This window comes from Colobus angolensis, unplaced genomic scaffold, assembly GCF_000951035.1.
Source record: "Colobus angolensis palliatus isolate OR3802 unplaced genomic scaffold, Cang.pa_1.0 Scaffold81, whole genome shotgun sequence".
Lineage (NCBI taxonomy): Eukaryota > Metazoa > Chordata > Mammalia > Primates > Cercopithecidae > Colobus > Colobus angolensis.
Window position 1 is genome coordinate 4,400,885 of NW_012121932.1, and position 23,416 is coordinate 4,424,300.

Genomic DNA, 23,416 nt, shown 5'->3' on the forward strand with positions numbered 1-23,416 from the left:
AGAAACACCTGAGACTGGATAATTTACAAAGAAAAGATGTTTACTTGGCTCACAGTTCTGAAGGCTTTACAGGAAGTATGTTGGCAACTTTTGGCTTCGAGGGAAGCCTTAAGAAGCTTACAATCATGGCGAAAGGCAAAGGGGGAGCAGGCACATCACATGATGAAAACAGGAGCAGGAAAGAAAGAACACTTTGAAGCAACCAGATCTCACAAGAACTCACTCACTATCATAGGATAGCACCAAGGCATGAGGGATCTGCCCCCATGATCCAAACACCTCCCACCTCCAGCATTGGGGATTACATTTCAACATAGATTTGGGCAGGGACAAATATCGAAACTATACTGCTTGATATCATCCTCCCAACCTGGCTTATTATATTGTTACCATAGGGAATCACTGACTCTAATTCTTGCTGTGTCTTTTCAGTTTCCAAGCCATTGCAAGTATCTGACCTTGAATTTTACCCAATTGACTCTTGGCTTTAATTTCCTACCGGTCAGCCCTGCTTCTACCAAAGTTTTATCATGAATGCAACTCAGTGTCAGTGAGTGTTCCAGAAGAGGTTTCATGTTTTTAATTGTTTGCTCCAAGGGTGCACCCTTACAAGAAAATGTCCTAAGGCAAGGTCCTCAGTCAAGAAATAGAATAGGGGTCAGTCACTGGGGACCAGGAGCCCAAGATGCCATCAGAGGTTCACTGAAATTGCCCCAGGGCCCCCCTTACTACCTCTTCCAACACATACCTTGAGAGCTATTAAGTCCCCAGGGCAGGTGTAAGCTTAGGAGCTCACCATACCCCTCTCACACATGGGATGTGACTGCACTATTTCATCACCTAAATCCTTTCAGCACCCAGCTCACCCAAACAAAAGGTCAGCATTTTGACGCACCACTGTTAAAAGGTCACTGAGTCCTGCAGGAGACTATAAAATAGGGTGGACTATCCAGCTGAAGTTAACAAATGGACCATTCTGACAGGGATTCACACGATTTCAAAATGTATGTACAGATTAGTCCATAGCATTCAAAACTATGGGAGCAATATGAGTGAGCCAAAGAAGAAAGTCATCTTCACAAAGTTCAAAACGCTTCATAAACTTCAGAAACTTCTCAAGGAAAAAGTTTTTTTGCAAGATTTCTCTGGATTAAAATTTCTTATGTCTCCCCCATCCCACTGTGAAACCACAGAGGTTCCTGAACCGTCTCCCACATTTTCAGCTGCTGGCTGTCAGTAGGCATTCATGCCACCAATATCTCCCTGGAGAGTGGTATTTGGAAGGGTTCTGATAGTCACTGTGAAAAATTAAAGATGGTCACAAACTGTGTTCTCTTCCTCTCATTGAGAAGACAACAGACTCACCCATTGAATATGAGCTATGAGAATTCAGCAGAGTGACATCTGGGACTTCCAAGGCTCACTTTTAAGAAACTTTGCCACTTGCATCCAGATCTCTTGAAATATTCTCTCTCAGGACACTCCCTCTTGAAATTCGGCCAGTGCCACAGGGAGAAGTCATATGGACGTACTCAGGTTGACAGCCCCACCTGAGCTCCAAGATAATGGCCAGCCCTGTGAGTGATCCATTTGAACATACAACCCATTCAAGTCTTCAGATAAGCATAGTCTTGCACCTTCCTGGAAGTACAGAAGAGAACCCAGGCAAGAACTATCCAGCCAAACACTTCCCAAATTTCTGATCCACAAAACCATTAGCAAAATAAAATGTTTAAGCCACAAAGTTTTGGGGTGAGTTTTCGTATAGCCCTGTATAACTACAGCAGAATTTGTTATCAGAAAGGGATTCTGTCATAAAAATCTACAACAATGACTTTGTGACCAAGTGGCAAGCACTTGAGGAGACAGATATGAAAGCTGTAAGGCTTTCAAGGAGATAAGAACTTGAAAGAGAGAGGATCCTATATGTGGGTGCTGGAGAAAGGGCACCTGAATTAAATACTGGCCAACAGTCAGCAAAACTGTTACCTACAGTAATGTAGAAAATAGAAGAGACAGTGTACCTAAAGATCTTCAGGATCTGACTAAGATTTCCAGGCAGAATGTTGAAAGTGCTTTTTGTAGTTGCCTATAATAAATTCAGGAAGAGAGGGATGGATTAAAGAAAAGACTTCAAAAAATTTAACAGAATTTAAAGGAATTACAAAGGATCTAGGATTTGCTGGGTTTCAAAATAAATTGCTTCTCACCTCCAGTCTCTCTCTAAAAGGGTTTTCACTATAAGAAATGGTTAATTACTTCAGGATAAAGATCAAATCCAGAGTCTTTCTTAAGACCTCAAGAAGGTTTAAAGGGATGCCCTACAGAAACTTTCAGCCACATGAAGGGCTTTCTAAGGATCTAAGAGCAAGCTTTGTAGACCCTCTCTGTGAATCAAGAGAATATGTAAGCATCTGAACTGTGTTAATCTACAGGAGCCTCATATAGGACTCAAGACAGATGAGGATGTATCTTAAAGATATGTAGGTGAGTCTTTTTATTAATAGAGTAAGTGCCAATAAGTCATGGGAAACCCATAGATTTTTCTAAGAGAATCGTATTGATAGAAGAGCTGTCCACTTAGACTAAAAGAGACAGAGAAAATACAAAATGAAAAGAGGCCATACTGTTTCCTCACCTTTCTACCAGCAGGAAACAGTCTGAGAAAGCAGCTCAGTTGCAGACATGGGCTTTTTTCTTTTTCATAAGTAAGGCTGATTTAAAGGTGGAACCAATATATGAGACAGTAGAGACAACAGCCTCAGAGAGTAGTTCCAAGGCAGTTAAGACTGGACCCTAATCAAGGAACTGGCAACATGTGACTGGCTTGATTTCAGAATTGCTATGGATCAGTAACTGCTGTGTGTCTCCCATCCCACCTCCCCCATTTCTGAATGAGAGTGTTCATAGGAGTTATCTTATCTCTGTACCACCAACATAGATTGAGTAGGAGTGGGGCAGGTAACTTATCTTCAGATTAAGAGAAATCATTTTCCAGGAACTGCTTCTCTCCCCGGGAGCCCATCCATGTGGACATGATTTAGATGAGAAAATCCTGAACTTTAAACCAATTCTACAATAGGAAGAGACTTTTGTGGGCTTGGGAGGGAGTATTTTTCATTTGGGAAGAATTGAAATAGTTTGTTATCAGAAGGAAAACCTTACTTGATTAAAAGCCTCTCCAAACACTTTGTTATTTCTCCCTTTAAGAATCTGGGCCAGGCACAGTGGCTTACACCTGTAATCCCAGCACTTTGGGAGGCTGGGGCAGGAGGATCACAAGAGGCCAGGAGTTCAACACCAGTTTGGTCAACATAGTGAGACTTTATCTCTACAAAAAATTTAAAAATAATTATCTGGGTGTAGTGCTGCATGCCTGTAGTCCCAGCTACTCCAGAGGCTGAGGCAGGAGGATTGCTTAAGCTCAGGAGTTAGTGGCTTCAGTGAGCTAGGAACACACACCACTGCAAACACTGTAGCCTGGGTAACAGAGTTAGACCATGTTTCTAAAAGAAAAAAAAAAAAAAGAATTTGGACTGGGAGAGAGTAGGATCCCTAATACTGTTTACAGATAAGACTCATCAAAGAGATTTGGGATCTTTCCTTATACTGTACCACAAAAAGTAAAACTATTAAGATTTAAAGATTACTGTTAGTTTGATATGTGAAACTTTAAATAAGTATTAGGTGGAAGAAAATAACCAACACACGAACAAATTCCGGTGAGTGATGAATAAACCTTGTTGTGGGCCTTAGAGGTGTCAGGAAGCCCCATGGGCTTTCTGAGTTATGTTATACCCTCAAACCTGTGGTCTCCATACAGAGGGCAGTACCAGCAACACCTTACATTCCTTACAGTACCTCTCAGCTAGCAAGATCTTGCATTCTTGCTGCACAGCAATTTGGACAAGGCTGAAAAAAAGTAGTTTTCCCAGATTAAGGTGTCTAATTGCATCTGTGGTCTAACTTCAGGATAAAACAGAATGGGAACATTTAGGCTTACCGAATCAATAGGAGGTGCTTCTTCATTCCAGTCATAGATTTATTGGTGTTACTAATGTCTCAGAGTTGATTCTGAAAATAACTGAACCTAAATTCAGTTTATCTGCAGAACATTTTTACTCTCCTGAATGGGGTACACCTGTCATTTGTGCATGGAGGTCCAAAGGTTTCTTTTTTTCTTTTTCTTTTTTTTTTTTGAGACGGAGTCTTGCTCTGTCATCAGGCTGGAGTGCTGGCTCACTGAAATCTCAGCCCCCTGGGTTCAAGCGATTCTCCTGCCTCAGCCTCCCGAGTAGCTGGGACTACAGGCACCCACCACCACACCTAGCTAATTTTTGTATTTTTAGTAGAGACGGGGTTTCACCGTGTTAGCCAGGATGTTCTCGATCTCCTGACCTTGTGATCCACCCGCCTCGGCCTCCCAAAGTGCTGGGATTACAGGTGTGAGCCACCGCGCCCAGACAAGGTTTGTATAGTTAATGGTGTCTTCTCTCTGGAGGGATCTGCTTTGTGTAGGGAAGAGGGCGACACTCTGTACTGCTGAGGGAAGGAGGTTTCCATGTGTCACGCTGTGCCTTCACAATGCTACTCCTCCCTTTAACAATTCCTTCTCTCAGTTTTTAGGGAAAATATGACTAGGCATTTATTCTTACCTGTATTAAAATTCTCCACCTGGAGAAAAGTAAGTTTAGAATGCAGCATTTTAAGTCTCCTCTCCCAGGCTGAATAACGTGGGGGAAATATATTTATCTTTCTTCTTTGGATCTTCAGAGCACAACAGAGTACATGCCATGTGGCTCCTACGCAATAAATGTCAGCTGACATGAAAAGAGTCTTATCCATGCATGATCCAGAACAGCCCCTTCCTGTCTGCCCCAATCAGCCTGGTTTTAGTTTGATAGGAGGTCAAATTTTGCATGCTGCACCCTAGAGGGCCCTAAATGATCTGTAAACATTTCCCCCACCCACCCAACAACCTCTCTACTGCATATCCTATGCTCATCCCCTTATTCACACTTCTCCACCTTCACTATCCTGCTTGCTCGAACATATCAGGCATGCTCCTCCATTAGTAACCCTGTACTTGCTGTTCCCTCTGTCTGAAATGCTCCTCCCTGAAACTTCTGTAAGGTTGGCTTCCTCATTTCCTTCGGGTCTACACTCAGAAGTCACTGTCTCGTGCATTCCTTCTTTGTCTGCCTGATCCAGATTTCACCCTCCCATGTTCTCTTCCCTTCCTTTTTCTTTTCTTCATAGCAGGTTTCATTATCTGAGGATATATGAAACAGTTTCTTCCTTTCGATCTACTTACTCATATTGCTCACTAAGTATCTCTTCACTAGAACCTAAGCCACAAGAGCCCAGGGGCTTTTGTCTGTTTCATGACTACTCAGCCCCCTGAACAGTGCCTGATACTTAATAGCTGCTCAATATACAGTTGATAAGTAAAAGAATAAATTCATGAATGAGTTTACAGCAGGCTAACTTCCAATCCATAGACTAGCAGTTTCGAGGATATTTCACAAGGGTAATTTTTATCATAAGAGGATGAAGAAACGAGAGAAAACAATAAAATATTTATTAGTGTGTGTTTTTTCCCAAGATCCTGATCTCATACTCAGCCTGTTAAAATGTCTGGATTCTATGGAGGCATTATAGATAAAAGAGATTAAGATAGGCACTTTTCCATTTTATGGATATAAATATCTTAATTATCTTAAGAGGAATGTATAAAGCCGTCACCAGGAATAACAGTGATTGTTGGCAGGTCCTAACTCTGGTTGTCATCTCACTGGCAAGTTCCCAAATAGAGTAAAATGGTTTGCTACTAATTCAAACCAAACTATTAACAATCCCTGAGTTTCCTAATGTGTTTTAAGAAGAGAGCTCCTGTAGCATCTGTTAGACTTACGGGCAGCGTTTGATCAAAAAGCTGAATGTTTTGACTGTAAGGATGCCTACTTGAAATATAACATGGTAATAGAACAAATACTGTGTCTTACAATCTTATAGGGAAAGCAGTTTCCCATAATGCCTCAGTATTCCAAAACCCATACTGTCAGATTATTCTTACTGAAGTCTAACTTTGATATTTCCTGTTATAATTGTGACGTCACTGAGGGACAGAAAATGAAAGCAGTCAGTCATCCTGTTACTAAGACTGCAGCAACCAAGACGTTTCCTACTTGCAAAGACAATATGGGCAAAGTTAGGGCTCTGCTTTTCTCCCACATTTGGCTGCTTTCCCTCCTCTTTGAACACATTCCCCATTGATGAATCTGCTCCCTCTCTCTCTCTCTCCCCCTCTCCCCTACATCAGCCCATTGGGCTGGTGGTAGGCATGGAGTTGGCAAGAATCTCTACTATTAGAGGATTGAGGATAAATTTAAACATTTAGAACCTTAAGAATGGGCATGCAGTAACTAAAGACTCCTGGACAAATCAGTCAGCCTCATTAAACCTCTATTTCCTTATCTGTAAAACTGGGATGTAAAAAATGCTTACCTTATAGGGCTTTTAAAAGTGTTTCATAAACTCCAAAATGCCATATTGATGATAGTTACTAATATAAATAATAACAGCATATATAGAGAAATATAGCATAGAGGTTAAAAAGACTAACTTTGCAGTTTTTCATAATTGGGTTCAAATCCTTAATTGCATACTAAACAACTATGGAACCTTGAAAAGCCACATCTCTTCCCTAAGCCCCAGCTTAGTTACATGTAAGATGAAGATAACAATACTTTATGGAGTTTTGTATGGATTAAGTAAAATGATTAAATAATTAAATGAAATTTTAAAATGAAGTAAAATTGGCCAGCCTTGGTGGTTCATGCCTCTAATCCCAGTGATTTGGGAGGCTGAGGCAGGAGGATCACTTGAGTCTAGGAATTTGTGACCAGCCTGGCCAACACAGTAAGACCCCATCTCTACATAAAACAAAAAAAAGTCTAGCTAAGGGTAGTGGTATAGGCCTGTAGTCCCAGGTACTCTGGAGGCTGAGATGGATTGATCACTTGAGCCTAGGAGTTCCAAGCTATAGTGAGCCGTGATCACACCACTGCACTCCAGCCTGGATGACAGAGTGAAACCTTGTCTCTAAAAATAAATAAATAAATAAAAATTAATTTAAAAATTAAATGAAATTAAATAAAGTTATTATGGAATAAAAAGCACTCAACAAATACCTGACATTATTATATATGTTATTAAACCCATTTCCGAGTTCAACCTGGTAATTTTCTCTGGCTTTCTCTTTACCAAACTGAGATCCTTAATCTTCACTAAATGACATAATGACATCATATCTTCCACTGCTCTGGAATATTTTTTGATACTGTCATTACTTTTAGAGCATATTTATAGAGAGTAGTCTCTAAAATAATTCAGTTTAAAGAGGTCAAGCAGATGATGTGTATTTAATGCTTCACCAAAAAGTTCAAAATTCTTTACATTTCACCAAAAGTTGCACCGACCTTGCTTTTACAAACTCATCATTGTCACCATAAAGTCCATATCTGAAGCATCTTCCTAATCTAATAATAATAGCTAGAAATTATTTAGTACTTACTATGAGCCAGACCCTGTTCTAAGCATTTAACTGATAATAACACTAAAAATTCTCTCAACAACCCTATGCAATAAGTATACTACTCACCCTGTCATCCATGTGGGGAAACTCAGAAACCACGAGTAACATAATTTGCCCAGGGCTATACCACTAGTAAATAGCTAAGAAAGGAAATTAACCCGAACAGTCTGATTCTGAATCCTGGACTCTTAACCACTCTACTAAACGTCTTAATGCAAACACTAGCAGATCCAAGAACTACATTCAGCCTGGCTGTCTTTGTGGCCTGTAGTTACTGAATAACTGTCACATCTATACTTTGCACTGTGCAGGTCTGGCCTCAGAGTCTATAGCTCTATCTAGTCCTGCTCGCCACAGCCAGTCATTAAAATAAATATGATTGGGCCATCAGTCACATGATGCTCAATTCTGATTCTCAACAAGAACGACAAGAAGAAATTGTGGGTTCATTCAAGTAAACCATTGTTCCCTCTGCTCACATTAGAAAGGGATTATACAATCTTATAAAGGAAGAGAATGAATCACACATGCAAAAAAGAATGCATACAAAGGGGAAAAATACATTTTTTGGCCTCAGTTATCTGCATAGTTAATGTGGGGTTAAGATAGGTATGGAACCTTTAAAATGTAGATTTCAGACTGGATGTGGTAGCACATACCTGTAATCTCAGCACTGTGGGAGGCCAAGGCTGGAGGATCACTTGAGGCCAGGAGTTTAAGACGAGCCTGGGCAACATAATGAGACCCCATCTCTAGAAAAAAATAAAAGATTAGCCAAGCATGGTGGCTTATTCCTGTAGCCCCAGCTACTCCAGAGGCTGAGGCTAGAGGATCACTTGAGCCCAGCAATGGACACTCAAGTGAGCCATGATCATGCCTCACTTCAGTCTGTGTGACAGAGTGAGACCCTATCTCTAGAAATTAAATAGATAGATAGATAGATAGATAGATAGATAGATAGATAGATAGATAGATAGATTGATAGATAGACAGAGACACAGACATAGACCAGACCCAAATACAGATACAGATAGACAGATTTCAAGAAAACAGTAAAGAATGATGTATCCAATTTCAGGAGTAGAATAAAAAGAATTCTCATGCCAGTTTGGGTTAATGCAATTAAAATAACACCATTCAGTACTGTGCACAAATAAGGTCTTGCCCAAGTCAATTTTAAGGGGTCCACATCCCTAACACTTCACAGAGCATTTATTGAATTAGCTTTGTTTCACCTCAGATAGAGACTGTGTCGTTATGACTAAATCCAATAGATTCAAAATATTGTTCTGTCACTCTGACTCCAAGAAACAGTGGTAGCTCTTCAACATTAATCTCTTCAGATACATGCTGTGAAAATAACCCAACAATGGACCATGTAAATCTGAATCCCTCTCTACATCTGCCCTAAAGACTGAATCCTAACCTCTCATACAAATGAAAAGAAAAAGAGCTAACAAATAAATAGTCCTGGTTACATTTCTTTTGTATCCACAAACCCTTTTCCTGTGAATTCATTCTAATTTCATTTTGACCTGCAGCATAAGGGCATAGTTTGTTTTTACAGCATGATCTCTGTGTTTTTCTTGTAGCACAGTTGGCTTTGATTTACTCAGGAGAGAATATCCCTTGAGTACACATTATATGATTTTAAAAATAACAGAGGCATTATTTGAAACAAAGGTTGGATTGGAAACTAAATGTAAACTTAAGGTTTAATTACATTTTGTGTCATAATGTAACTTCTTAGCCAGGGATTTAAAACACTCTACAATTGAGCCCAAACTTGCCTTTCCAGTTTGTTTTCCTTCCTATTACTGGTGTGTCAGAAATTGGGTGGGCCTTGGGGCCAGTTAGATCATTTATTCACAAACATTTGGTGGACATATATTGTGTACAAGTTAGTGTAATAAGTACTTGGTGTACAAAAATGGAAAAGTAATAATATGTAGATGTTGCTCCATTCCTTTGAGGAGCTCACAAAATACTTGGATGTTGCTCCATTCCTTTGAGGAGCTCACAGTTTAATAAAGAGAAACATATACAAAAGTGATCACAAAGTATCTGAAGTAATAGAAATATGATTAATGTACAGTGAGATGCCTCCTCTTAGATTTCTCCAAAGCACCACACATTTAAACTCTCTCCAAACTAATTTTCTTCCAGGTTCCATGCCTCCATGACCACCTTTGCCATACATCCAGGTATACAGGGACCATTCTTGACACCTCCCTCTCCCTCATCTTAGAAATATTTTATTTCATACCAAATCCTAGAAGTGCTTTATTTCATCTCCACTATCACAACATTATTTCAATATATCAGAATCTCTTCCCTGAACTAACAATTCTAAGCATCATCTAATCACCTAACACTCAAATTCATTCTTCACAAAGCAGTCAAAATGAATTCTTCAAAAAAAAAAAAAAACTGATCATGTCTTCTCTATCTCATTTAAAATGGCATCTCATTCCTCTTAGAATAAAGAGAAACTGCCTTAACATCACGTATGACGTTCTTCAGAGTCTAGCTCCTACCTCTCCTGCTTCATCCTGTACCTCACTCTGCCATCCACACCCCCACTGAACTCAGTTTTTATTCAACCCTTTCATACATCCCAAATTCCCTCTTAACATATGATTTTTGAACCACTGTCCTCTCTGCCTACAATTCATTTTTCTCATGTGGTTAATTAATCTTTCACACTTTAGTTCAAACGTACCAACTTGGTGAAGTCTCCCTTATTAGGCCTCCTGTAATGAACTCATAATTGTACCATTTTTTTCAATTCATAGGATTTATCACAGTTGCAGTTTCATATTTGTCTGTGGGAATGTTTGATTGATGTCTGTCTCTGCCGTTAGACTATAAGCTCCATATTCCTGTTCATTGTGTCCAGTGTATAGCGCAGTGCCTAGAGACACTCATCCAATCCGTTATATTTGTGGAGTAAATGAAACATAACAAGGAAAGAGTGATGGACTTTGCCTGGGGGAGAGTAGGGATAAAGTTACAGCAGAGGTGTCAGCTGTGTTGGGTCTTCAAGAATATATATATATATTCTTGTATGTATATAAATGTATGTAAGTGTATATAAATGATACACTCATTTATCAGGCAGAAGGAACACACGAGCAGAGACAAAAAGAAATGCAACATTCTGACATCGCTCAGTATAACCGAAGCTGTAGGTGTGATCCATTTTGGGGAGGGGAATAGTAAAGTGTCAGAAATGAGGCTGGAGAGATTCTGGGACTAAACCACAGAGGAACTTTTGTGCTCTGCAAAGCAATTTGGACTTTTGCCATGGGAAATCACTGAAGGGTTGTAAAAAGGGAGTAAAATGATGATCAGATTTGCATTTTAGAAAAATCACCCTCCTGGTAGTGTGAAGGATGTCCTTGATAGGTTGATACTGGAGACAGTGTGACCAGTTAGGAGGCCATCCTACAAGACTACGTGAAAGATGATGAGGCACAAACTGAGATAAAAACAGAGGATTAAGTGAAGCGGGCAGTTTCAACAGACACTTAGGAGATGAAAATGACTGGCAATAGAAAGGAAGGAAAAAGAAAAAGTCAAAGCATACCACCCTGTTCTCTGGACATCTGGGAGGGTGGTGTGGCCATTAACCAAGTCAGGGAATACAAGTTGAGAAGTTAATTTGGGAAGATGGCCGAGTATAGTTTTAAATTCACTGAGATTTAATATCGGAGAGCCAAATTCTTGTGCCAGAAAGAAAACTAACTTCCAAAATGGTTTTTCCTCCTATTTCATCTAATAATGTTTCAGCCAATAACATAACCACCTACTAGTGACCATATTATAAAGCCTCCCTTGCAGCTAGATGTGGCCATATGACTAAGTTCTTGATGATGTAATAGGAGCAGAAGAAGGCAACCTCTGTGCCATTTGCTTAAAAGGAAATTGCTTGTCCTGAATTTCTGCTCAGATAACCATGAGTTAGGTTGACTATGCAAATGACACAACACCTTAGAGGAAGGCAAGGAAGCAATATGGATATAAAGCAGACAGGCCAGATCAATCATTCCTCTTGTTGGACCACTTATTCTGTGAGAAAGAAACTTTGCTTATTTAATCCATTATATATTGGAGTTCCATTTTTATGGGATCTTCTTTTATATGCTAAATAACATAGACTTTCAAGTAGAGATATCCAAAAGACAACTGCCAACACTGGTCTGGTTCTCCACAGGCCTAGGTTGACAAGGAGCACTAATATGAATTAGCATGTAGACAGTAGTAGTTTAAACCATGGGAATAGACCAGAAAAAGAAAAGCAATCTGAAGACATACCTGGATTTGCATCCTGGCCCCACCTCTTATTAGTTATGTGATTTTGACTAAGTTATTGCTAAGAACCTATATTCTATAGGCCTGTAATGATATCTGTATTAAGGTAACTCTAACTACTACAAAATATCAGTCATCTCATCTCAGTAGCTTAATACATTGAAGATTTCTTATTCAGATGAAGCCCAGGGATATATACAGCAGGACCCAGGCTTCTTCATCTAGTGGTTCTTCCTCCCCTAGTATCTTAAATTCTTTCATTTACAGCCACTTTCCTTCCATAGTCCATGTTGGGAAAGGCACACACTTCTTTTTTTCATTTATTTATTTATTTATTTTTAGACAGAATTTCGCTTTTGTTGCCCAGGCTGGAGTGCAATGATCTCGGCTCATTGCAACTCCACCTCCTGGGTTCAAGTGATTCTCCTGCCTCAGCCTCCCGAGTAGCTGGGATTACAAGCATGGACCACCATGTCCGGCTTCTTTTTTTTTTTTTCTTTGTACTTTTAGTAGAGACAGGGTTTCTCCATGTTGGTCAGGCTGGTCTCCAACTCCCGACCTCAGGTAATCCACCCGCCTCGGCCTCCCAAAGTGCTGGGATTACAGGCTTGAGCCCCCGCGTCCGGCTTCTTTTTTTTTTTTTCTTTGTACTTTTAGTAGAGACAGGGTTTCTCCATGTTGGTCAGGCTGGTCTCCAACTCCCGACCTCAGGTAATCCACCCGCCTCGGCCTCCCAAAGTGCTGGGATTATAGGCGTGAACCACCGCGCCCTGCTGGCACACACGCTTCTTAACCACTTTAGCCCAGAAGTGCCATATATTTATTTCGTTGTTGAGAGCAATTATTTCATCCCAACTTGATGCAAAACAGCCTAGGAAATGTTATCACTCTAGCAGTCACTTCTCAGCAGAAAAGCTGTCCAATGGAAATGGTGCACGAATCTTTAGTGAATCAGCCCTTCAATAATATTCTGCTTTGTTTCTCATGGAAATGAAAAGGAATAGATAATATACCTAACAGTATATCATGCCTAAGGGGCCCTAAATAATGTTAGCACTCACCTTCTTCCTTGTCATTCTCCTTCTTCCTCCATCCTTTATACACTTCTATTATGTCCCAAATAGGCCTTCAATTTTCCCATTTCAGTGTATTAATTACATTCTTGCCTTTGTATACAAAATGTTAAGCACAATTCTCCTTTTCCTGCTCCACCAATTCCACCTCTTTACATGCACGTATATGTTCACTGCAGCACTATTCACAATAGCAAAGACATGGAACCAACCCAAATGCCTATCAATGGTAGATTGGATAAAGAAAATGTGGTACATATACACCATAGAATGCTATGAAACCATAAAAAGGAATGAGATCATGCCCTTTGCAGGGACATGGATGAAGCTGGAAGCCATTATCCTCAGCAAACTAATGCAGGAACAGAAAAACAAACACTGTATGTTCTCACTTATAAGTGGGAGCTGAACAATGATAACACATGGGCACAGGGAGGTGAACATCACACACTGGGGCCTGTCAGAGGAGGGTAGGGGGGCAGCAAGAGCCTTAGGGAAAAGAGCTAATACCTGCATGATGGGTTGATAGGTGCAATAAACCACTATGGCACATGCTTACCTATGTAACCTGCACATCCCATACATGTACCCCAGAGCTTAAAAAAATGAAGTAATAATTTTAAAAACATGCCCATTTTAAAACACCAGTCTCAGTCCAATCTCCTGGAATGAGCTTTCTCTAATTCTTCATGGGCAGATGAAACACCTTGGAGCCACTATCACACCACATATAACCTCTGCATTTAGCACTTTCCAGATGTTGGTTTGATATTATAACAATTGGTGCACTCACCTTCCCTGACTACTTCTGAGCCTGAGATGCAAGCTCCCTGAAGGCAACAATTGCATTTAACTCCTCTTTGTTCAAAGTGATTAACAGAGCAAACTGAATTTAGGCTTTGAATGGAAGACACCAACACTTAGAGATTTGAGGTCTCCCAGCAATGAATGAAGAAGTAAACATTTATTCCACAACTCTGGAAACGAGGAAAAAAGTAGTTTATCCCAAGTATTTACTCAGGTGATGACAACCTAAATTACTGGGATAGTACTATATTTCTTGATTTCACTTTGTAAATTCATGAGGAAGCATGTGTGGCAAGACCTGCTCGTGAATAAAGTATGTACTTAACGAACAATAAAGCAACATATCTTTAAATATTATGATCCCTAAGAGAAGCAAACAATTCTGAAGAGGCTTCCTTAAGAACCCTCCATGTGCATGAATCAAGGTGGTGATGTGGCGGTTTTCTGGGTAATTTGATAAATGTCAACAACTAAACTATTTAAATCCATCCATCAGATGAATACGTCACTCTTGAGTTATCTGAGCACTTGCCAGGTCACTTTGTTCTACTTAGATATAGCCACTGCCTGAGGAAAAGAAAAATAAAGAAAAAAAAAAAAAAAACAAGGTAATCGAGCTTAGGTAGCTCACTGAAAATGCCTGTATTTTCCTTTATCCAACAACGGTCCTCATAAAAGTAGGCAATACATAGAAAGGAGGTATGTTTCAGCAAATAAACTCATTCTATGCCCCTAGCCAAAGGTTGAGTATCCCTCAAATAATACACAGTCTTATGCATATAAGAGATGGTATATGATCCCCTCTCATGCTGCCCTTCTCACACCAAATGGTCTAAGATAGCCTCAGAATTCCTGAAGGATGCTAAAACAACCCTTCTGTCTTAACCATCACCCAGCTGAAGAGACCAGAGACATATCCAGGGACCCACTCCATTTCTAAATTCTCACTCCAGGGCCTCTGAAGACAGCTCAGGGCTGATCTGTATCAAGTCTGCCCATTCCCTATCCTAGATCCCCGTGCTCACTATGTTATCAGAACAATACTACCCTGGGGAGGGAGGGCAGTGGGATTCCATTTTTATGGTATACTCTACATCCATACCAGTACCACAAGGGTACTAGGCCTTCCAGGGGTCACAGGATTTCACTGGAGTACCCTGTAGAGCACTAGACCTAGCAGTTGTTGTCTGTACAAAGGATGCTGTGATAAATCTGGAAAACATTACAAACCACAGTCCTCTCTCAGATATTCACAGTACATAATAATACATACTAGACTCTGAAACATTCTATAGTGAAGAAATCTGTTGAATCCATTGTTTCACAAATATATTTGTCTACAAGAAAAATCTTCAGACAAAACACATGTTGACGTCTTCCCTCCATAGATCGTGGGTTGGGTCCATGAGGTCAGGAACCATGCCATTTTGTTCATTTCTTTTCTTCAAGTGCTTAACATAGTATTTGATATGTTAGTAAATATTTGATGAATCAATGAATATTGTGTGGAAGTAGGGTCCCAAAGAACCAGCTCTATAAGACTATGTGATAAAAACATCACATATCTATGGAACACCTCAAATAAGAACAACCTCCCTGAACTGGAAGATCACTTTGAATCTGTTTAAATCCCAATGTGTAAGGTAACATTAAAAATACATTGGTATTTATTAATATCATATGTGGTCAGACAACTTCTTCTTTCCTCTCAAACTGTCTTTTCTTAGTATCCAATTAACCTAACCAAATATGTCAAGATGTTTGGTATCTAGATCCCTGATGCTTGAATTTGCTGTATATGAGAACCTCTTGAGGGTATTATGGAAATTTCTGAGGCCCAGGGATTTGGTATTTCTAGAGCAAGGCCCAGGACTCTACATTTTACACAAATGACCCAGGTCACTCTGTCATAGGTTTTTGGATGGAATGCACTCTCAGAAAATCTCATCAAGAGATTATTGTGATAGAGGAGGCCTGCGATTATCAGAGACCTAGGTTTGAGTCTCAGCTCTGCATCCAGACTAGTTTCCAGACTAGTTGTGGGGTCATGGGCAGTAATCTCTAAGCCTCACTTTCCTCTCTGTGGGATTCAAAATGTTTCTTTACCTAGCTACCTATCCACCCATCCCATAGCACCATGTAGGAAGAAAGTATCTATAAAACCCTGCCTTGAAGCCTAATACTTAACACATATTGTTCAATAAATCAATAAATTTGCAGTTATTAACATTCTATAATATTAAACAAATTATATCACACCAAGTGGTACAGCACCAAAAGGTTTTCTGCTGGTTATTTAGACACAGATAAAATGCCTGTGCCAGCTGTGCTATATACACCCATGCCATCAACCTGGCAAATTCCATAGTACACTTGGCTCATGTTTATGGAAATAGTGTTGGCCAAATCACGGCGAGGCTCAAGCTCTATGACATTGGCCACAACATAGAGAATATTAAAATATTTCTTCTGCTTGGTACCAGATCTTCAAAAAGCAGACTCTTTGATCTTAAGTAGGCAAATAGCAGGAGTAAACTTGGCTTGGTATAGACACATATACAAAGGGAAGGTTCCTGCTAATCAAGTATCCTCATCAATAATAATTAACCATTGTGGAAAAAAATAGAGTGCATTGGAATACATGTAATGATAATACGGTACTCTGCATATTCAATTATCTCTCTATTCAAGAGACCTTTCTGTAGCCCACAGTACTCAGGCTAATTGCTATGAGCACTGCCCAGTTGCACTGCATGAATACTTTGAAAGCGTTAGACATTGGGTTGTTTCCCAACTTTGTAGCATATTCTGAAGCCTGCTTTTTGAAATAGATGTGATATTCCTCATTATTTACCTTTTGTGCATAAAATAAGGAAATAAATTCTATAACTGAAAAATCTCTGCATAAAAGATTAATTATTAGAGATTTCCAGTTAGGGGAGTGTCAACTACATTCCTGGTATACTGATTGATATTAATTTGCTTTTTGTGTTGGTGTTTCTTACTCTTCTGATCTTAAACACTTAAATTGCAAATGCTTGTTCAAAGTATCATTGCTCTGAGGTTAATACTAACAGCAAGAGAACTTTGCAAAGCTAAACTCATGCCACAATGTTCATTTTCTATGTTTATTATTGCCTTTTGCTTATATGTTTTGGTTATAAGCTATTTTTCGTGCCCGTGTCTTATGTTAGCAGTAACAAATGTGATTAATGACAGGGCTTATGCAGGTAAACAGGTGAATAAATCATGCCAAGTTTGGTGACCCCATCAAAAGATGGCCTTGAAAACTCACCTCCAGCTGATGGTTGCCATAAGAGAATTCAGGAGAGCAGCCCGAGCATTGCTAGACCTTCCAATGTTTCAAGAGAAGTCTAATGCATAATAGGTACTCAATAAGTATTTGTTGATTCAATACAAATATTCAGATTTTCATCTGAAATCTCTGAATTATTTTATTCTAAGCAGCATAATGTGGTAGGTAACTGAGAACATGGACTCTTGAATCAGACTGCCTGACTGAAAAACCTAGCTCTGCCATTCATCAGCTATACGACCTCTGGCAAGTTATAGAAAAACTCCCTGCCTCAGTTTTCTAACCTGTAAAATGGAGGAAAATAATAGTACTTTGTACTTTGTAAAATTGTTTCAGTTAATTTTAAAATATTTTTTAAATCTTGGGACAATATCTGGTAGACTGTAAGAGCTACATTAGAAAGGAAACACACTAAAGCTTCCACTTTTTAAAATAAATATGTCTCATATGTAAAAAACATTTTTCACATATGTTATTCCTTTTCGTCTGCACAATAATTATCAGATAAAGATGTTATTTTGCAGATAAGGAAACAGAATTTCCCTGGGATCCCTCAGAATGTGTTCAGGTGACAGACACACATGTACTCATTGGCCACGCAAGAGTACTCTGCACAGGTACTTAGGAAGTATCCAGGGGTTTGCCCATTAACACACTCCATAAAATGACAAATGCAGAAATTTGATCCAAGATCTCTAGTGGACAAAATCAGAGGTCTCCAAACCAGTGTCCACCGTAAGTCTTCTTACTCAATAGCTAAATAATTAAAATAAAATGAAGATCTCATCTAAACCACTGCATTCATTGTTTTTAATCAATAAATTAATTGCCTAAAAGCAACTAATTTAAAATAATAGGCAAAGCCTTTACATTTAATAATGTCCATTGATATCCTTACTCTTTTATTAAGTTTTATCTTATAAATGTTTTGCAATGATTTAATTTCTCTTCTCTCTGACTCCAAGAACTTTCTCTCTGTAACTGTACAAGCATGTCATCTGACTACTGTGGCCTGTGTGTTAGAAACTGCTAAATTGGAAACACCCTGTCAACCTTTTGATTTTCCTGGTTGTTGTTGGTTTAAAGCAGCTCCTTAATGTTATTTAAACAGAGGAGACTATTTGAAATTTCTTGGTAGATGGATTTGATAATGATAATTTAAAAAAAAAAACTACTGTCATCCTGAGATAAAAGATCTCATTCATAGGCTCGACACCTTATCTGAATAACTCAGGACTTCTTCGAAGAAAAAGGTCAGTGTTGCCCTACCTGTTTCCTTTTCTTGAACAGCACTAACTTTACATACTGCCTGATAGTCTGCATTTGTTAACATTGGTTGGGCATTAAAGAAGTGTCTTCTCTTTACCTGGGTTTTAAATTTTTGTTTTGTGTTGTGTTTAATCTGAGTCTTTTCATGGATGCGTAATGTTTTTATTGTTAAAAAATAACTACTGCTATATCCTCAGGCTGAGGTAGGAGGATTGCTTAAGCCCAGAAGTTGGAGACCAGCCTGGGCAACACAGTGAGACCCCAGTTTCAAAAAAATACTACTGGGAACTCATCAAAATTAAAAACCTCTATGAATAACAGAGCACTATCAACAAAGTATAAAAACAACCCACAGAATAAAAGAAAATACAAATATTTGCAAATCCTATATCTTAGGGTTTAATATTCAGAATGTATAAAGAACTCTTACAACTCAACAACAACAAAGAGACAAAAGCCCTAATTTAAAAATCCTCAAGACTCTGAATAGACATTTCTCCAAAGAGAATATACAAATGGCCAATAAGCACATGAAAATATTCTTGGCATCATTAGTTACTAGTAAAATACAAACTGAAACAACAGTGAATTACCACTTATACCCACTAATATGGCTATCAGAAATAAAAGAAAAATAAATGTTGATGAGGAATGGAGAAATTAAATCCCACATACATATTCCGTGGGAATGTAAAATTATGCAGCTGCTGTGGAAAGCAGTATGGTTGGTTCCTAAACAAAGTTGGACCCAAGACAGCAGAAAACATATGTTTAAACAAAACTTTGTACACATGTGTTCACAGCAGCATTATTCATAATGGCCAAAAAGTGGAAACAACCCAAATGTCTATCAATGGATGAATGTGTAAACAAAAGGTGATATATCCATAACATTGAATACCATTCAGTCATAAACAGGGATGAAGAATGTTGACTAATGTTACAATATGGATGAAACTTTATAACAAATGAAGTTATATGAAGATAATAAGTGAAAGAAGCCAGATATAAAAGGCCAAATGTTAAATGATTCCAGTTATAAAATGTCGAGAATAGGCAAATCCATGGAGACAGAAAGTAGTTTAAGGCATGACAGTGGCTGAAGGAGAGGGAAGAATGAGGATTGACTGCTTATGGGATGAGGCTTCCTTTTGGAGTGACAAAAAATGTTCTGGATTTAGACGGTGATTATGGTTGCACATCATTGTGAGTGTTGTAAAAAAAAAAAAAAAAAGCCACCAAATTATATTCCTTAAAATGGTTAAAATGATAAATGTGATGTTACATGAAGTTTACCTCATTAAAAAGTAAATATTAACTTGGACACCCAGTAGAAGAAGGAAGAAACTTCTTCTTCCCATACAAAATAATTTCACACAATATATCACCCAAATGATTTTAAGGAGTGGAATACCACATCTAGAAGACAGCAGCTGACAAGTTGTCCTTATTCCCTTTATTTCATTGCGCCACTTTTCATTTGCCCTTTGATCTCGAATATCATTCTTGGATTGTCACATTGATAGCAGAAACTGCAACTTTACTTATTTACCTATTTATATAGAGAGAGGGTCTCACTATGTCCTGCAGGCTGGAGTGCAGCAGTGGGATCTTAGCTCAGTGCAACCTCGAACTCCTGGGCTCAAGCTCTCTTCCTGCCTCAGCCTCCTGAGTAGCTAGGACTATATGCATGTATTACCATGCCTGGCTAATTTTTCTTTTTCTTTTTTTAGACAAGGAATCTTGTTGTGTTGCTCAGGCTGGTGTTGAACTCCTAGCCTCAAGCAATTCTCTCTCCTGGGTCTCCCAAAGAGCAGGAATTGCAGGTGTGACCCACTGCATTGGACCTGAAATGTCACCTTTCCTGATGTTACATCTTCACTTCCAAATGTTCACTAATAGTTGTAAACCAAATGTTGTCAACAGTTTAGCTAATTTGGTAATCATCAATTAATGAATATGTGTAGGAGTTTTCTCTCTTCTAAATTACATTAAAATGTTTAAAATAATGGAATATTAATTATTCTGGCTAAGAGGGGGATATAATTTTTCAGAAATCAGTAACTTGAATCTTCTTTTAATTTATGTGGGATCAATGAATCAGAAGCAATGATGCATCTGACAGAAAAAATAAAGAACATGGGAGACAAACTAAGTATTCATCAAGCCTTCCTGAAAAAGAATACATACATTTTCTTCCACGAAGAAATGTCTTTTATTTTTTTTACTATTAAGATGTTGGCAGTACAATATAGCTTAAATAAATTGGATCAATGGAATATACTATATTGCCTCAAATTTAATTTTTGTGAATTGTAAACTCCTGTCAAATAGGTTGTACAGGTGGATATGTTGCAAACAATCTCATTTAAACACATACTTGTCAAAGCAATTAATGGCAGATTCAGTTGAATTAGAGAATGTAATTCTGAAGAAGTATGCTTCTTCAGAAGTTAAATGAAAAGTTCTGAAAATAAGTTCAGTTGTCCATTAATTGCAAAGTTCCAATTTCCTGAAGCTATGCTAAATACACAAGCTGTGATTTTTAAATACCTCAAAGAAAATTTCTCCATAAAAGGCGTGTTTATCTTTTACGACATGTCTATTTAAATGTTAATATGACCATAAGTATTAATGACCAGGTTTATTCCCAATAGTCAGAAAAGAAAAAAAAAGTGAACAAGTATTTCAATAATTCAGGTTAAAAAAAATCTTCACTTTCACCTCAAGCAGGTGTGTAACTCAGGTGAAAGTAAAGGCAGTTTTAGCTAGAACTACCTGGAGAACTGAAGAGAGAGTAATCCTGTCCCGCGGAATGCAAACATATCTGGTTCATGTGCTGTTATTGTAAGGAAATTTGAGAAATATAGCAACTGAAACCAACCTGTTGAAGGTGACCAAGAACCGGATGAAAGTAAATGCTTTTATTTTATGTCAAAATGAAGTGAGATATTGGAGGACGCAGAAGACTTTGGAGGTTGCATACGTATTCAGTGGTCAACTTCTAAAAATGCTCTGCCAGAATACAGCCCTGAATGTATGGCTAATACAGTCACATAATTGGACAATTGTATTTCTTCACTTAAGGGGAAAAATTTGAGTTCAAATTGGTGAGACATAATAGAAGAGTATCAAGTTAATTGAAATTCCTTGTCAAATAGTCACTTAGTTCTTCAGGTTCTCCCTAATTCCCTCCCTCCTGCCATCTGGATTTCAGGCCTCAGCTCTTGGCCTTGAAATGTGTAAATTTAATGATCAAATAAAATCCTGGAAGGAGATTGTGCTCAGTTCTTCTACACACTCACCTCTTAGGAAAAGAAATCCCAATAAGGGAGAGCACAAGATTAGGAAGACCCCATTGCTGGAGTTCTGGAGTTGCTGACCTAAGAAAGATGGCATTGGGGTCAGCCATCTGGGAGGGAGGAAAGGAATTGTTCCAACTTTTAGGAAAAGTTTAGCCATTGTCTTCATCCGTCCACACTCAGGAATTTTTATTTTTTACATTTTGTAGAGAGGGAGGTCTCACTGTGTTGCTCAGGCTGGTCTCAAAATTCCAGAGTCCAGTGATCCTCCTGCCTTGGCCTCCCAAAGTGCTGGGATTACAGGTGTGTGACACCTTGAGCTAGGCCGAGTAATTCTTTATTCAAGTCAAAGGTCTAGTTGGGGAAAGGGAAATGAACAACTGGGATTGGTTCTCAGGCCATTTTATGCCCAGATGACATAGCCATGCTGGTAGAGAAGGCAGGATGGTGGCTGAGGAATTTCAAGTGGGATTGAGAAAGGTGGGGGAATTTTAAGGCTCATAAAGTTATCTTGGTCTGGGATGGTTCAAGCTGATTATCGCATCCCTGGCAACTTAGCAGCCAGTGGCACCATGAAAAACACAATTTAGGAACTGTCAAGAGATTATGCTTTGATTATTGGTAAAATAGTGGCTGCCACTTATAACCTTGATCTAAGGCCATCTAAGAAAAGCAGGGCCCGTATGCAGATGGACACAGGTACCCAAATGTGTCCAATTCCACGTGCATGGACGCTCTCTTGTTGCCTCTTTTTGGGGGTTACAGGTGTATGGTTACCCTTTCCTTGCCTCGTTTTGGGGGTTACAGGTCACAGACCTGAAGTATTTGTAAGAGGACAATTCCTGTTCCTGCCATTTTCTGGAGTTGCTTGAAAATGAGCTAATTTGGAGGAAGTGAAATCTCTTCTTTCTTCACTACCTGATTTGGAAACAAATGGGTCTCTCCGTTCTCTGTCACCACCTCCCTTCCATACCCCAAAAGTTTGTTGTCTAGTTTTGTCTACATGGTAGAAATGCCATCTTTACTCACAACGAGAAGGAGAACTTGGGGTCCTTCCTATCTAGAGCCCCAGACTATGAGTAAAGACCCACGGCTCTAGAGGCCACGCCACAGAGGCCTAGTGTGGAGAAGCACAGGCCAGAAAGGAGCCTGCTGTTGGGAGCGCGAACTAGAAAGATATGGCCAGCACTGCCGCACAGAGAGCTGAGCGAGTGAGTCTCACAGCCAGAGCAAGTCACTTTCCTAAGCGACGGAAGCTCCGGAGTTTTAAGATCCTGTCAAAGGCGGGAAAAGCCCTAATGCTTCACAAAATTCTTGAAAGCGAAATGAATGATTTAGACTCCAAACACTCTGCTCCCCCCGCCACCCAGGAGCCTGGCGCCTAGCGCCCCATCTTCAGGACCCAGAGTTTACGCTAAAGCAAAACTGCCGGAGATACTAGGAGTCCGCGCTCGGGCCTTCTCCAACTTTGGCCAACACTTGAGCGACGCCTGTCATAGAAACATTTTGGGGATGGGGTATTTAAATGTGTCTGAGGGTCCTTGGCTAACCAACTCCTTCGCTCTCGAAAGTCGTGGGCTTTTCAAACTAAACAAGGTGGAAAGAAAGACAGCTGGCAATGGGGTTTTTCTTTTTCTTTTCTTTCTTTTCTTTCTTTCTTTCTTTCTTTCTTTCTTTCTTTCTTTCTTTCTTTCTTTCTTTCTTTCTTTCTTTTTTTAACTGTGCTTTTCCTCTGAGT

General features: G+C 39.2%; 1 protein-coding gene across 2 annotated transcripts in view; it reads right to left on the bottom strand.

The window, feature by feature from the left end:
* Positions 1-23,416, bottom strand: part of ESRRG (estrogen-related receptor gamma) — a 656,319-nt gene that overhangs the window by 628,868 nt on the left and 4,035 nt on the right. The gene's annotated exons all lie outside the window — the stretch shown is intronic.